Here is a 14,468-nt window from a genome sequence, read left to right on the forward strand (position 1 = left end):
TCCTCAGTGGGCTCATGGAGATCTGCCTGAAAATGGAGGCACTGGCTGCATCAGAACGAGTGTCCTGCTGTGCAGGTCCTGCAGGATTTGCATGCTGGAGGACTGAGCTTCAGCATTATTATTCCAGCATGAATTTTTAGTCCTTTTTGGCAGATATCAGCTACTCTCAGGGTGTAGCTCCTGGCCGTTGTGGTCCCGGCAGCTCTGCTTGTTGGCTGGATCGTGGTCTGGTAGTTCTCTGTTCAGTACATCCTGCTGCCCAGAATGTGCTGATGATGAACCAGAGTGTTTTTCAGGGAATAGTGCTGCACAGATTGAGCACATTCTTAATCAGAACTCTCATCCCTCTGAGCTGGATGCCTTTGGGTCTGCTCTGGGTCCCAACCTGATCGTATGCTGAATAAAGAGGTTAAGATTCTGGGAGCTGGGAGACACAAACTCCACTCCTGAGTCTTCTGTTGGTCCCCAGTTGTGATCTCTTGGGCAAGCTGTTACCCCTCTGTACATCACGGTGCCTTGATGTGGGTTTCATGCAATGTACTGGGGAGGGACTTTTTACTAGACATGTAGTGGTGGGAGCAGGGCTGTACCATCCGTCTCTGTACAGTGGTGGAACAGCCTTGTGCCACTGACCTCCAGCTATTGGGATGCGATGGGGCTGGGTTGAATTTGTCTTCTTGAGCTTCTCTGGGAACCCCCTTCCTTGCTGGAAAATGCTTCTGGGTTTGAGACCCCCTCAGGGGCCTACAGATACTTTAGGTTGTCCAGAACACTGGAACAAACTGGCTTTTGAAGAAGACCAAGACTGCAAGGCAGATCTATGCTTTGCACTGTAGCAGGTGGCCTGCTTGGGATAGTACAGTCACATCTGCTCACAGTCCCAGCTGGCCTATAGAATTGGTGGGGAATTAAATGCCTTGGGAAGCATCTGGGACAGCAGTACTCTGCTTAGTGCTTGGTACTGAGAGAACAAGAATTGAAATCTCTTGGGCACTAACTTGGTCCTGGCAAAAGCAGAAGTGGAATGTGGGGACACTTGTCCCTGGGCTGTGCTGGAAGGCTGCAGAGGTGGAGTGGAGGCGGCTGGATGCTTGATGGGGAGGATGCTGGAGCAGTTTGCAGTTCCTGATGACCTGGGCGCAAATAACTGTGGTGGTGAAGCAAGGATGTGTGAAGTGACAGGAGAGGGATGCTGCTGGAGATGGAGCCGTCACCTTCCTGTGGCCTTCCTGTCCATACCACTGTGGCAAGAGCCCTCTGCTCTGTGCTTAGCGAGTCTGTCAGCCTGCTGCAGCCACTGGGCAGCAGCTCCACTCCCCCCCACCATGGTGGGATTTCAAGGCTCCCAACCAGTCCTCCTGCTGATCACAGTTCCTTTCTGCAGGGGTGGCCCATTTTTGCTGGCTCCTGAAGCAAGGAGAGGAGCTCCGAATTCTCTCCTGACTTATGAACTGAATTGGTTGGGGTTTTGTTTTTCATTCAAATGTCTTTCTCTCCCCTTCCCAAAAAGGGGAATTGCTGCTAGCAGATCAGCAGCAGTTAGCAAAGCAAACTGCAGTAATGACCTCTGTAGTGTGCTGTGGTGCAGCCTCTCTGAATGCCCTCAAGAAGCACATGCCAGATGTTTGTGGATTTCTGCTTTGGGGAGGCAGGGCCAAGACGTGGCTCCTCACAGGAGGAGATACACAAGAGGGGCTGTGCTGGGCAGACAGCTCACTGACTCCAAAGACCTCAATGCTGCTCAGCTGCACATGGAGCAGACCTGCATAAGTACAGCACCTGAAGGCACCCTGACCAGTGATAGAGGACGAGGTGTGGGCTGCAAGATCAGTGCTAGTTGCAGGGTCTTTCATCAGGGCTGGGTAATGTGGAGCTCAGCAGCTAGCTGTGCCTCCCAAGCTGCAATAGATCCTGCAAATGCCTGTGGTTGCCCAGGCTTTGTCAGTGTTTGACCTCAGCTCTCCTTGTCTCACTGCTGTTCAAGAGTACATTCAGGAAAGTGCTGGACTTGGGTACTGCTTTCCCATCCATCACTGATGATTCTCTTTTCATTTGCTTTTTGGGCTTCACCTTTTAAATCCAGCTGTCTCCTGCCTTACAAATGTTCTTTCCTCAATTACTTATACCAAGCTGCAGGGCTGGTTCTGCTCATCGCAGGAACACGGTGAAGCTGTGCACTCAGCTGGAGCTTCACAAACTCCAGTGAAGTTTACAAAAACCTGTGGCAGGAGGACCCCTCTGCCCCATGGGTGTCAGCCCCGGGTGCCATCTGGGTTGCCCTGGCACAAGGGGGGGATCTACCCTGCAGATCCACTGCTGACCATGTCCCATGTCACCATGACGTGTGTCCTGCAGAGCTCTGGGAGCTAATCGCCCACCTCTGCCTTAATACAGGCTGCTGTTTTTTATTCCTTCTTGCTGAACTGATGCAGATGCAGGATTATGTTTCAAAGCTAAAGGAAGAAAAGCTGCTTGGCTTTTACCAAAGGAGGAGCAAGGTGGAGAGTAAATAGCTTGTGTGTTCTGCTGTAGCAGCTGTCAAGGTCCTATCTGGTCCACAGGACATGTGCTGGTGTTTGGAAGTCACTCAGGTGATGGTGACTCTGGATATGAATTCCTCTGAAGGAGGAGAAGGAAGAAAAAGGACTTTCCAGAGGAGGGAATCCAGTCCAAGCTTGGAGCTGAAGTGGAGTCAGTGCTGAGAGGTGTGAGATCCCCTTTCTGGAATGAGGGACTGTGGGCAGAGTTCTTCCCACTTGGCACGTCAGGATCCTGGCATGAAATAGGAGCTCTAGGGAGCAGCCCTCTCTCCTGTGCCCTGCCCTTTGTAGTGCTCATCTCATGCACTGAGGGGGCTGCAGGCACAGGGAGACAGATCTTGCATGTTGAGTTGCTCTCAGGTGCCAGGGGAACCCCACAGTTAGTTCTGCTGTGCTACTTCCCAAACAAGGGACCAGTTTGTATCATTTCTGCACCAAGGCTGCTTTATCTCTTCTTATTAATGCTCTTATCTTGAAGGCTTCCCTCAGATTAAAGCCTGGGCAGTCAGTCCCCTCCTTGGGTTTAATGCAATGCAGTTTTCTTGCACTAATCCGATCAGAGTGTAAGCTGCTCTTTTCAAAGTGCATGGGGAGGACAGATGTGCATGTCACTGGTACAGTGAGCTGGGCTGACAGAAAGCAGCAGGAAGGTGCTCTGCTCTTTGGCTTGATGGCACATGTGGCTGTTTTCATGGCTTGAACTTCATCTCTCCTGTAGACGGTTTTGAAATGTCTGAGCACACCAGCAGCCTTAAAGGAAGAAGGGTTGCTTTGGAGCAGGATTATGGAGTCTGTTGATGTTCTCAGGCACTCTGATAAAGCTGAAGCCCAATCTTTGGTCTCTGGCAGCCATGGAGACCCTGGAGTCAGGGGAATGGTACTGTCTGTTTCAGTAAAACCTGGAGGGTTCACACCTCAGAACAAGGGCTTGGGTAACATCTGAGAATTTGACCTCGATGGCAGGACTGCCATGGTGGGCTGCTCTCTCTCAGTGAGCTCATGGCCATGCTTGGAATGAGGCTGGAGAAGTCAGAGATGGACTCTCATACCCGCCAAGTTGCTTCCTTGCCTCTGCCTCTTCCTCTGCTTTGGGGAGCATCCTGTGAGCGCTCTCCCAGCCCAACCCTGAGTGACCTTTGGGTCCTGACTACTGAGTGTGCTCCCAGGAAAGGCAGGGGCACACGGGGAGCTGGGAAGGGATGGAGATGAGTGTCTGGCTGTAAGTGTGTATTGAACCTGAAAAGTGGTGATGCATCTTTGGTCTGATTGCTGTGGAGCAGGAGTGTCTTAGCTGGGTGCCTCCCTCACTTTGTGGGCCTGAAAAGACCCAGGGTGTGGGAAAGGGGGGAGGATAATTCTCTTGCAATGGAGAAAGGACAGGGGATAACTCCAGTCTTGTTTTTACCTTCCTCAGCCCAAGGCGAGTGGTGGGCACGGTCTCACAGCTGCCACCCAGCTCTTCCAGCCCCACAGCCAGTGCATGGACCAGCACCATCCCCCAGCTCACGCCTGACAGCAGTGTCCTGGCAGAAGAAGCACCTCGGAGAGTAGCATTCAGACTGTGAGTGCTCTGGGAACCATGGGCAGTGCAGAACCCTGGGGTCACGGTCTCATTCCGCAGAATGGCCTTGGGGTGAAAGGCAAGAGGAGCTTGTGGGTCTGGGGAAGCTGTGGAGTTCTCTTTGCTCGTGTTGCTGTTGCCCTATGAGGAAAGAGGAGAGCCTGGGCACAAGGCGGCAGGGATGGAGGAAGGTTGCTGCTGACAGGGTAAGGGGGCACATGGGTGTGATCTGACGTGCAAGGTGATGGTGTGGCCTCAGTGGCCAGGGGAAACAGATGGCCTGAGCACGGGGTGGCTCAAGGACTCTGGTGTGCTGGAGCAAGGAGAGCTGCTATGGAATCTGCTCTGGGCAGAGAAGGAAGCTGCTGAAAGGAAAGACTGTGGCTGCCTCCAAGCACTGCCTTGACACGTGGAACGTGCTCTGCACATCTGTGCAGTGCTGCAAAGCTGGATGCCATTTCACATTTTCTGAGCGAGATCGTCCAATTCTGCAGCCCTCTCTGCAGGAAAGCCTATATTTCTCCCCTAAGGAGAAAGATGAACTTGTGCCAAGGACAGGGCTCTGGATTCAAGGAATGTTTTTGCAGCTGCTAAGGTCCATTGGGAAGGAACTTATTCTGAAAGTAGCAGACACTTGAGAAATAGTAAAAAGGCAGGGCAGACCTATGGAGGATTAATCACCTGCCTCCTCTGCATCAGGATCAATCTGCTGCTGCGTCCTGGGGTGTGACACCAGCTCCAGCAGCAGCTCAGTATCCAAAGGGTCTTAATTTGATCTCCCAAAGGAAGATGGTCATAAAATCCAGTGGTCATCACGATAGCAGATCTTTTTGCCCATCATCTAGGCCAATAAAGTAGTGTCTTTGTAGCCTTCTGGGATCATTCAGAAAGAAGAAGCATGCAATTTTCCACAGGCCTAAATTGCAGATACGTTGGAGATTTCTGTTTGATATCAGGTTTTTGACTGGCAATACAGAGACCTCAGGAAGTTTTGAGGGTGAGGGTGGGCATATTTACCTGAGGGATGGGTTGTGCACCCAGTCTGGCTGCTGTGCTGGGATGTGGAGCAGGTCATGCACAACCTTATTCCCTTCTGTACAGCAAAAAAGACCATCTGTAAAATTCCTACTGCATAGCACATGCGCAAACAAAACCCATCCAACAAGGCAAGCACGTGGTGATGACTGAGACACAGCAATGGGGATCTTATCAATACTTATAAATATTTAATGGTGGGAATCAACTGGATGGGGCCAGGCTCTTTTCGTTGGGATACAGTGACAGAATGAGGGGCAATGGGCACAGAATGGTGTGTGTTCCATCTGAACATGAGGAAGAATTTCCCTATAGTGAGGGTGCCTGAGCCCTGGCACAGGCTGTGCAGAGAGGTGCTGGAGTCCCTTCTGGAGATATCCAAACCCACCTGGCCTCTGTCCTGCACTACCTGCTCTGGGGAACCTGCTTTAGGGCTTGGGGCTGTGGGAGCTCCAGAGGTCCCTTCCAGACTATTCTGTGATACTCTGAATTGCCAGGGGAACATGAAGGAGGTGAGAAAGGCAAGTCCACAGCAGAGACCTGAGAGCAAATAGTCACGGTTCTTGTAGGTCACAGGGGCAGGTGGGTCAGGGGGCAAGAATGACATCCTCAAGGTAGGAGAAAGCTCTGGGGTTGCCTCTAGGCATTGGGAGTCCTCCACACTGCGCACATAGCTGGGACTGCCCCTCTGCCATGAGACAGTGGCAGCACCAGCCCTGGTTCCTGGCAGGAAGAGTACTGAACAATAGGAGCAGGGCCTTTCCTGCTTCCAAACCCCTGCTAATCACCCATCTACCTCTTTTCCCTTAATTGCTGTTGCTTGATTTCTCCCTGGGTTCTCTTTTATTTACGTAGGTGACACATGTTTTGTTCAAAGCACTTAATTACCTCTTGGGATGCATTTCATTTATTCATTAAAGTAGAAACTGGAGTTGTCGGGTTTGCTTTATTTTGCTATTTTTTTTCCTTCTTTTTATCCCTCCTCAGTACTGGGAGGAGAGGGATTTAAAAAGTCCGTATACATCCAGCCCATCTCCTGGCTCCAGACCGTCCTATTGCTCTGGCACTAAGGAGCAGCACTGAAAGTAATGTTTCTTCCAGGAGGTTGCTGGCTTGCTGTGGTTCCTCAGGAACTGGAAGGCAGATGACTGGTGTCAAAGCACTGCTGGGAGCTGCTGGAGGTGAAGGCCAGGTGACAGGCTGTCCAACATACAGCACTGCTGAAGGAGGGTTTGTCAGCTGGGACCCCCATTCACAGGTCACTGCAGTCCTGCCTGGTGGGCTGGAGAAGAAGCATCATTATCAGAGACAGGCCCATCTCCTCCTCTCTGACCTGGGCATGAGAGAGGGTGGAAGCCCCGGAGTTTTGCTCTAGGGTCAGGGCCAAGGATGTGTGCATGGGATGTGCTCTTGCCCTGCCTGTGTGACTGAAAGATGTTTACTGTGCTGGCATTTTCCCTTACCAAGAGCCTGCACAAATGCTCTACACCTCCTGCACTTGCTTGCTCAGCAAGGACACAAGGCATTGCTGGATGGCTCAGAGCCATTCCCAGCTCCTGTCATACAGCCTGATCCCTGGCTCCATGGAACAGGCAGGACACATGCAGAGCATTACGGACTGCTGGATGCAACAGTGATCTTGGGACAGCCTGATTGTGAGCACTGCTGGATCAGCTTCCTTCACACTTTATAGTGTGGTCAAGAAGAAGCTGTGCACTAAAGGTGGTGGTTTGGTGGTGCTCAGAAGGAAGGAGCAATCAGCATTTCTTTGTTGCTAGAGCTGCCCTTCCCACAGGGAAGGACACATGGCAGAGGCACACAGCAGTGGCATGCAGTGCTCTGTTGGTACAGCCACCTCTGGGTGCCTCTGTCCTCACATGCTGTGTGGCAGTGGAAACAGAAGCCCAGCTCTCCTTGCACATCTCCCTGGCACACGAGTGTCCCCATGAAGCCAGTCCTGGCTGGGTTTGCAGTTCCTGTTTGTTCCTCTACTTGTGCAAGAGACAGATCTGTGTGCCCACTGCCAGCTCAGCTCACTTTGTGTGCCTCCCCCTGGAGTTGGTGTCACAGAGCTGGACCTGGAGCTGCTCTTCTCCCTCTGTTCTCTCTGCCAAAGAGGCCAAACCCCTCACTGCACCAGCCTGGGAGCAGCTGGATCCTTCTGCTGGACTTTCCTCATGGATGTCGTAAGCAAGGACTTTCTTGCAATTTCTGCTCAGGTTGTTCACGTACCATTTCTTTAGAAAGGAGTCTTCTGCTTTTATAGTTCTTTCAGAAAGTACCAGAAGATGCAGATGTTCAGGCTTTTGCCTTGCCTTGTCTCACTATGGCTTTTTTCTCACTCTACATCTGAGTTTCCCTGCGGGGAATTTTGAACTGGGGACATGCACTGCACTGCAGTGACCCTTCTGCTGCTTCTTGATTGTGAGAAAAAAATGACTCGCATTAATTGAAAGGGAGAAGTATTGCTTTACAAACCTCCATCCCTTCGCTGCCTCGTGTGTGTGTGTGCACAGAGGCCCCTGGGACGGTTGCTGTCTGTTCTGGGTAATTTCACGCATCACTCCTTGCTCTCCCTTTGTATCTGGGGGTGCTAAGACAGCAGACTCAAGCTTGATGTGGGTCCTTTCGGAGGGAGAGGTTTGGGCTGCCTGGAAAGTCAGCTTCTACATTTATATGTTAAGAGTCTTTGAGATTATTTTGTTTTTCGTACTTTGAAGGCCACTGGTGGAGACTCCTTCTGGGAACTTGCTAGCTTAAAGACTGTGTAAAAGCAAAGCTTGGTGACTGACTGTTTACACAGGCAGATGGTGACAGGATAAGGGAGAATGGCTTTAAACTAAAAAAGGGGAGATTTAGGCCATATGTGAGGAGGAAGTTCTTTACCCAGAGGTGGTGTAGCCCCAACACTGCTGTTCAGAGCTGTGGGTGCCCCATCCCTGCAGGTGCCCAAGGCCACGGCTGGGCCCTGGCCATCTCAAGCTGAGGGGCAGCCAGCCCATGGCAGGGGTGGGGCTGGGGGGGCCTTCTGTACCAGCAGTGCTGGGATTCTAAAACCACTGCCACAGACCATGTGTGATCGATGTGGTGTTGGTGTTCTCCAGCAGTGCTGAGTCCACACCTCTGCACATCCCAGCTTCTGCTTGGACCAGAAGTAGAGCACGCTTTCTTCTTTTTAAAGAAAAACACAGGCACTTCCTGGAGCTACTATGTGAGGATCCCAATAATTCTGGGCTGTCTTGCTTGATAAACAGCAGTCTAGACAACTAATCAATTTGAGATGTGTGCAGAGAAAAAAATGCAAAAAGACAGACGGACTTGCAGACAGGTGTATGGGTGAGTGGTTTGTTTTATAAAGACAAACTAAATTCTGAGAGGTGAAGAGGCATCTGGCTGTGGTGAGAGGGAATGGGAGTGGACAGACAGATCTGCAGACCTGGCTTGGGCACATCCTGTACCTGCACATCCTGGCTGTGCTTCTTCTCAGAAGCCTTGGTGCACAAAATCCAGGACCTCATCCTTCCTCATTAGAAGGTCTGTGGTCCAAATGGTCTCTGTGTAGAAAGGCACCAGCACATTTACTGAGTCTAAGTTGCGTAGTGCTGCTGAATCCCCAAAGGCTTCTCACCTGCAAAGAGTCTGCAGACACTTTTCCCTGAATTTCCAGGCACTCGGTCCCTCAGCACCTGTGTTAAGAAGTACAAAACCAGCTTCTCTCCACTTGGATATTGGTGGCATAAATGGAGTAAGCTGGCTTCCCAAAACTAGGCAATGAGGGAACCAGCAGCAGCCAGTGCAGGGATTTTTTATATTTTTACTTTTTTGCTGTGGATTCCCTAAAGATTCATCGACAGGTAGTGCTATAAGCCCAGCCTGAAAACTTGCTTTTGAAAGTGGCTGTTGGTAATGATCACTTCCATGCATTTCTGGGTAAGGACTGTGGGTCTGTTCTCTAATATCCTCTGTAAACCTCTACAGTTTGGAGCATACAATCACTTCACTGGGGGAGTGGTACCCACAACTCTGGGGCTTAGGCCTGGCATTCACACTGGGTGGAAATGAGCAGCTGGCCCAACTTCACATGCCAGAAGGACAGAAAGGAAAGCTGGTCCCCAGTCCAACTTTCTCCCAGCCTGGGACCTCCAGCTGCTCTTGCAGAGGGGCTGCATATCATCTGTGCATCCGTGTGGCTTCACCTTTCCCCAGGCCTAAGCCAGGCTGCCAAAGGGTTGCAGCCATGCGCCATGAGCACTTGGCCATGTAACTCCCACAATTTCTCATAGCTCTTATTCTGCTGCCAGCCAGCCTCTGCAGACCCAGAAGCCTTCCTCCCTCTGTCTTCTCCTCCCTTCCAGGTTTGAAGAAAGAGCTCAGCCAGGGCAATCAGTGCCAGAGACAAGGATGGGAAAATGGGAATAGGCAGCTCCTGTTCATAGCCAGGCTATCTTCTAGGGAACCTTTACCCTTATATATAAAGCCAGGCCTTCCTGGGGCCACTCCAAGAACCTGACTTGGGCAGGAGAAAGTGCCGGTGATGTCCCAGACCGCTTTGCTCTCCATTGTGGTTGTTTCTGCAGCACTTAAATAAGCAGGGATTTGCAATGCAGAGAAAAAACTCCCACCTGCCACTCAGCAGCATGTGGGCTGAGCGGAGCTGGGAGCAGCTGCACCACTTTGCTTTTACTGCTTGGGCTCAACAGTCCTCCTGCCCATACCCTCCAGGCTTGGACACTTTACAGCAATTTCTCGGTTGTTTTGTGGCTCTAGAAACTGCAGGTGGACTTATGACAGCCCTGCTGCAGCCTTCTGACATAGTGTGCCTTGGAGGCTAGGGTTTTGCCTGCGGACTATGGAGATGATGCCCTCAGGTTTAGGGCCTGCTACTTCCTTGCAACATGCCTTATTTTCCCAGTCTCCTGAACAGAGACAGTATTTCTGGCTACACCCTGTGCTTTCCTTGGAGTCTTGGGCATGAAAAATGCTATAGAGGGGATAAAAGAAGATAAAAGACCATAAATTTCATGTCTGTGATCCAGCAGATCAGTGTGTTAGCAGGGGAAGTAAGGGGATCCTTTGGTAATGGGACACTGGAGAGGGAGCCTGGAAGGACTATAGGTTAGTTCAGCACCAGAAACAGGGATTCCACTCCTGGTTCTCTCAGGTCTGAGCCCTTCTTGCTGGGAAAATGAGGACAGCTGGTGGAAGCTGTTTTGAAGGTTTTGAAGGATCAGTGTGTGCTTGTTCATGACTGTCCACCATTCTGGACTGGCAGAATTTCAAGCAGGCTGGGTGTGACAGGGCCTCAGCTCCAGACCTGGAAAGCCATTGCTGACCATATATCCCCTTCAGTGTTATCTGTAGAGAGAAGGAAGCTCCCTGCAAGGCACTGGAATGTTATCTGTGTGCTTTTCAGTCTCAGTTGGGCAAGGATCCCAAGATCATCCCATCACTGGGACTGTGATAATGGACAGAACACTGTCACTTCTTTACTCTTTGCACTGCAGATCCTGCTTCCATCCTGGAAAAGTGGACATGGTGTCTTATATCACTTCACCCAAAACTGAGGGGAACCTGGTGATCAACTGCAGGTAGCACACCGCTGTTGCTTGGCTCAAAGTGCCCATGAGCCCACATGGGAGAGGCATCTCTACTCCACTGCTGACTTATGAGCCACAGCACCCAACCCACCCTCTCCCCTCAGCCTGGTTTTCACCTCATCTGGCAGGGTGTGAATCTGCAGGGTCTGAATGCCACCTCTGGGCTCTGGGAAGCCCATCCCCAAGCAGTAACACTGTGCCTTTGCCTGGGAGAGTCAGGATGTGGCCCTGGATCCCTTGTGGTCCAAGCACCTGGAGCACTGGGAAGAGGGAAGCTGAAAACCCCTGCCAAGAGCTGCAAGGATGTGGGGGCCAGCACAGAGAGACATGGCTTCTCCTTGAGAGGCTCTGCCATGGACAGGCAGGTGCTATGGGAGGGAAATCTGTGCTATGGGAGGTCTGAGATCAGTGCTGCTTTTCACTGGAGCAAAAGAGATAAGCAAACTCTGTCGCTCTCCTGGGTTAGAGTTGCTCTGGTTTGCAAGGAGAGGCAAGAGACCGCAAGCCTTTTGAGAGCTGAGACCACCTGGGACCTCACTGGCAGGAGGTGATTTCTTTCTTGTAGCACAACTGTCAATGGAAAAGTCTCGGTACAGGCTTCAGTGCTCAGAAACACTGTGGGCTGGGACATTTTGGGGAAGATTTTTAGCTGCAGCAAAGAAATTTGGCAGCTTGGAAGCAATCTAATCATCCTCCTCCCATATGTTTGGTTCTATTTAAAAGGGAGCATGTACCCAATTCCTTCCGACCAGCCCGGTGACATTTCTAGTGTGCGCTTGGAAATAAATTTGGCATCTGCTGTCAGAATCTCAGATTGAGCCCAGTGCGGCTAATTTGGGCTCTGAATGCCTTTGTCTCTGCAAAGCACCTTTCCATACTGACACTACATACAGCAGTGTCAGGGGTTGCTTCCTGCCACCAGGACTGGGCAAGCACTAGCCAGGCTTCATGGGCAAAGGGAACAAGCTCCATCTCCAGGAAAGAGGTCAGCATTGGCAGCACAGTCCTGTTTTGGGAAAACAGTGCCTACAGCCACTAGAATCAGCATCTCTGCCTTGGTTGTCTCCTGGCTGCATGCAGAGCAAACCCCCAGCTTGGAGCTCTCTCCTTATGGGGACCTCTTCCCATCCTGCAGACACATCCCTGCTCTCTCCAGGCCAGGTGAGCTTTGTTCTTTATGTCCTGCTCTTTTTTTTTTTCTTGCTTGCAGCTGTTTGGGCTCAGCTGTGGGTGAGGTGAATTCCAGCTGCTTCTCACAAGGGAGCCTGTGCCTGTGGGCTGGGATACACAGCTCACAACATCACCAGTGGTGAAAATAAGGGTCAGTGCTACATGGGTGCTACTGAGAACACTGCATACAAGGCATCTCAAGTTCACATAGTTGGGCTATATCTTCAAAGGAGAGCAAGAGCCAAGTCTTCAGCCAGGAGCTGTTCCCTCCCCTTGTGCAAAATCCCCATTCAGTTGTCCCCTTGATCTCTCTGGCCTTAGCAAACCTCTGCTCTGCCCTCAGCTCTGTGGGCTGATGGTGCACATAGGTGTGAGCACACAGCCACACCTTCAAGGGGACATTGTTCCTCCCTTGCTTTTTCTTACAGCCAGGTTTACTGTCCACCAGTGCTGCAAAAGTACACTGGGGTGAGGGTGGAAGAGTAGAGTTAAAAGCATATGGTCGAATTAATGTTTTTTCTCTGCCTCCTAGTTATACATGTGTTCCTTCTTTGCCTATGCCATTAGCTTTGTTAGCACCGCTGGAGTGGTGGATTAAATCCTGTGAGCTGTGCAGTGAACCTCATTGCTTGAGTCAGTTCTAAAGATTATGGCAAATTATGTAGATCAGAATCAGACAGCAATCCTGGCATGGACCGATGTCTTGGGAGGATGGTGACAGGGCTACAGCTTTGCCATTTGGGAGGTTTGCTTTCATCTAATTAGATGTTCAAATAGACCGTCCTGGCCACAGCTCTGTAAATGTCTGCCTGCATTCACCACTCCCCTTTTCATGCTCAATTGCACAATCTGGGCGGGGTCTGGGGACAGAAAGGGCCAGCATATGTTTTGATTAGCGCTCAACTGACAGAGGGTCCTTGAGCCATGAAAGGAATGAAGTGAAGAAAGGTACAAAATGGTCAGGTCTCAGCAGGCATCAGGTAGGAAGTGAGGCTTGATGTTTCCTTCTGCCCAGACTGAGCAATGAAGGACTGTGGGGATGAGCTATACCCCTGTTCCGCACTGTGCTGGGCTGTGGTAGGGCAAACATACAGGATGTTTTTCACTGGGCTCTCTCCTTGACCCTGTTTGCTCTGCAGTGATATGAAGTGACAGTGGCACTGGCCAAAGCTCAGGATATAAAAGCAGTCTCTGCTGACCCCTGGATGGGGGCCAGCATTCCTCTGCCAGTACCCTTGATGTGTTCGGGTCAGAGTACTCCAGGAGATATGTAACCAGTGCTACTGAGCCAAAGCTTGCGTGGGCTGGAATGGGGAAGATTCTGCTCTTGGCCAGCTTTGTGTTCTCCAAGCTGTTTCAGCCAGGTGAGCATCACACTGGCCTCAGCCATGCACACCAAAGCTGTCTGTTGTCTGAGCTGTGCGACAGGACAGTCTCAAGGGCTTGAGAACATGTTTTAAATTTCCTGACAGGGAGATACGTGGGCAGAGCCCTGTCCTGTAATGCACACTGCCTGCAGAAGGGATTTGGTCTGCATCTTTGTCCCCCTGGAAGGGCTCCTCTGGCTGCCTTTGCCCTTCCTTATTTCCAGTGTCTGTCTTCTGCAGTCAGAGGTGATGCATTTCTGTCACTGCCACTGGCACCACCACCACTGACACATGGTGGTGGTAAGGTAGATCTATTCAACAGCAGGGTGCTTGGAATTGTCTCACCTTTACTACAGTGGTGACAGTTGTGATGAGGAGGAGCTTGGCCTCTTCTCCCAGACAACAAACAGGACCCGAGGAAATGGCCACAAGTTGTATCAGATCAGGTTTAGGCTGGACATATGAAGGAACTTTTTCTCTCAGAGAGTGGTCAGGCACTGGAATGGCTGCCCAGGGAGGTGGTGGAGTCACCATCCCCGGCAGTGTTCAGGAGGCATCTGGATGAGGAGCTAGAGATATGGGTTAGTGGTTTTTCTGTTGATATGGAAAAGGGAGGACAGTTGGACTACATGATCTTGTAGGCCCTTTCCAACCTTGTGATTCTGTGATTCTATGGACCTCAAGGAAGCGTGCCAAATGGGTGCAGGTTCATTTTGGCAGTGGGGTGTGAGCTCATGTGTGCTCCAGTCTCAGCTGCACCTCTTCCTGTGGCTTTCTGTCCCCAGTGGGAGCTGAGGAGCCTGGTGGGAGGGGAGGTCCATGGGCTTACTCCTTGGGCAAAGAGAGAGGGCTGGTCCCCTCACTGGCACCATGGGCCCCACGGAAGCATGGCAGCAGCTGTTCCCCTGGAGTCCTGCTCAGGCTGAGCAGGAAGGACAGCAAGTGCCACGTCCTGTGCATCCTGCTCTGGGTGGCCCTGCTGGGGAAGGGCTTGGACCAGAGGACCTCCGGGTGCCTTCAATAAAAAAACAGCCTGTGATTCTGTGTAGTCCTGGATGGTATGGTGTCTGAGGGTGGCCTGGGGAAATGTACATGTGTTCAGAGCTTGTGCTAGCCACTGCTTTTCTACAATAGATCCATTAGGATTAAATGAAGAGTGAAACTTGCCCTGGTGTCTCTCTGTTGTCGCTGTTGTTCT

At 51.3% G+C, this 14,468-nt stretch overlaps 1 protein-coding gene across 6 annotated transcripts in view; it reads left to right on the top strand.

Moving 5' to 3' along the window:
• The window catches only part of DLGAP4 (DLG associated protein 4), a 146,404-nt gene that overhangs the window by 17,034 nt on the left and 114,902 nt on the right, over positions 1–14,468 (top strand). For 5 of the 6 annotated variants that reach the window (XM_015881236.2, XM_015881241.2, XM_015881239.2 and 2 more), the window contains exon 2: positions 3,955–4,101. The gene's annotated coding sequence lies outside the window, so the exon portion shown is untranslated. Of the gene's footprint in view, positions 1–3,954; positions 4,308–14,468 lie in introns of all 6 variants that reach the window. The other variant, XM_015881237.2, reaches the window with a different exon arrangement.

Source organism: Coturnix japonica, chromosome 20 (genome assembly GCF_001577835.2).
Source record: "Coturnix japonica isolate 7356 chromosome 20, Coturnix japonica 2.1, whole genome shotgun sequence".
Lineage (NCBI taxonomy): Eukaryota > Metazoa > Chordata > Aves > Galliformes > Phasianidae > Coturnix > Coturnix japonica.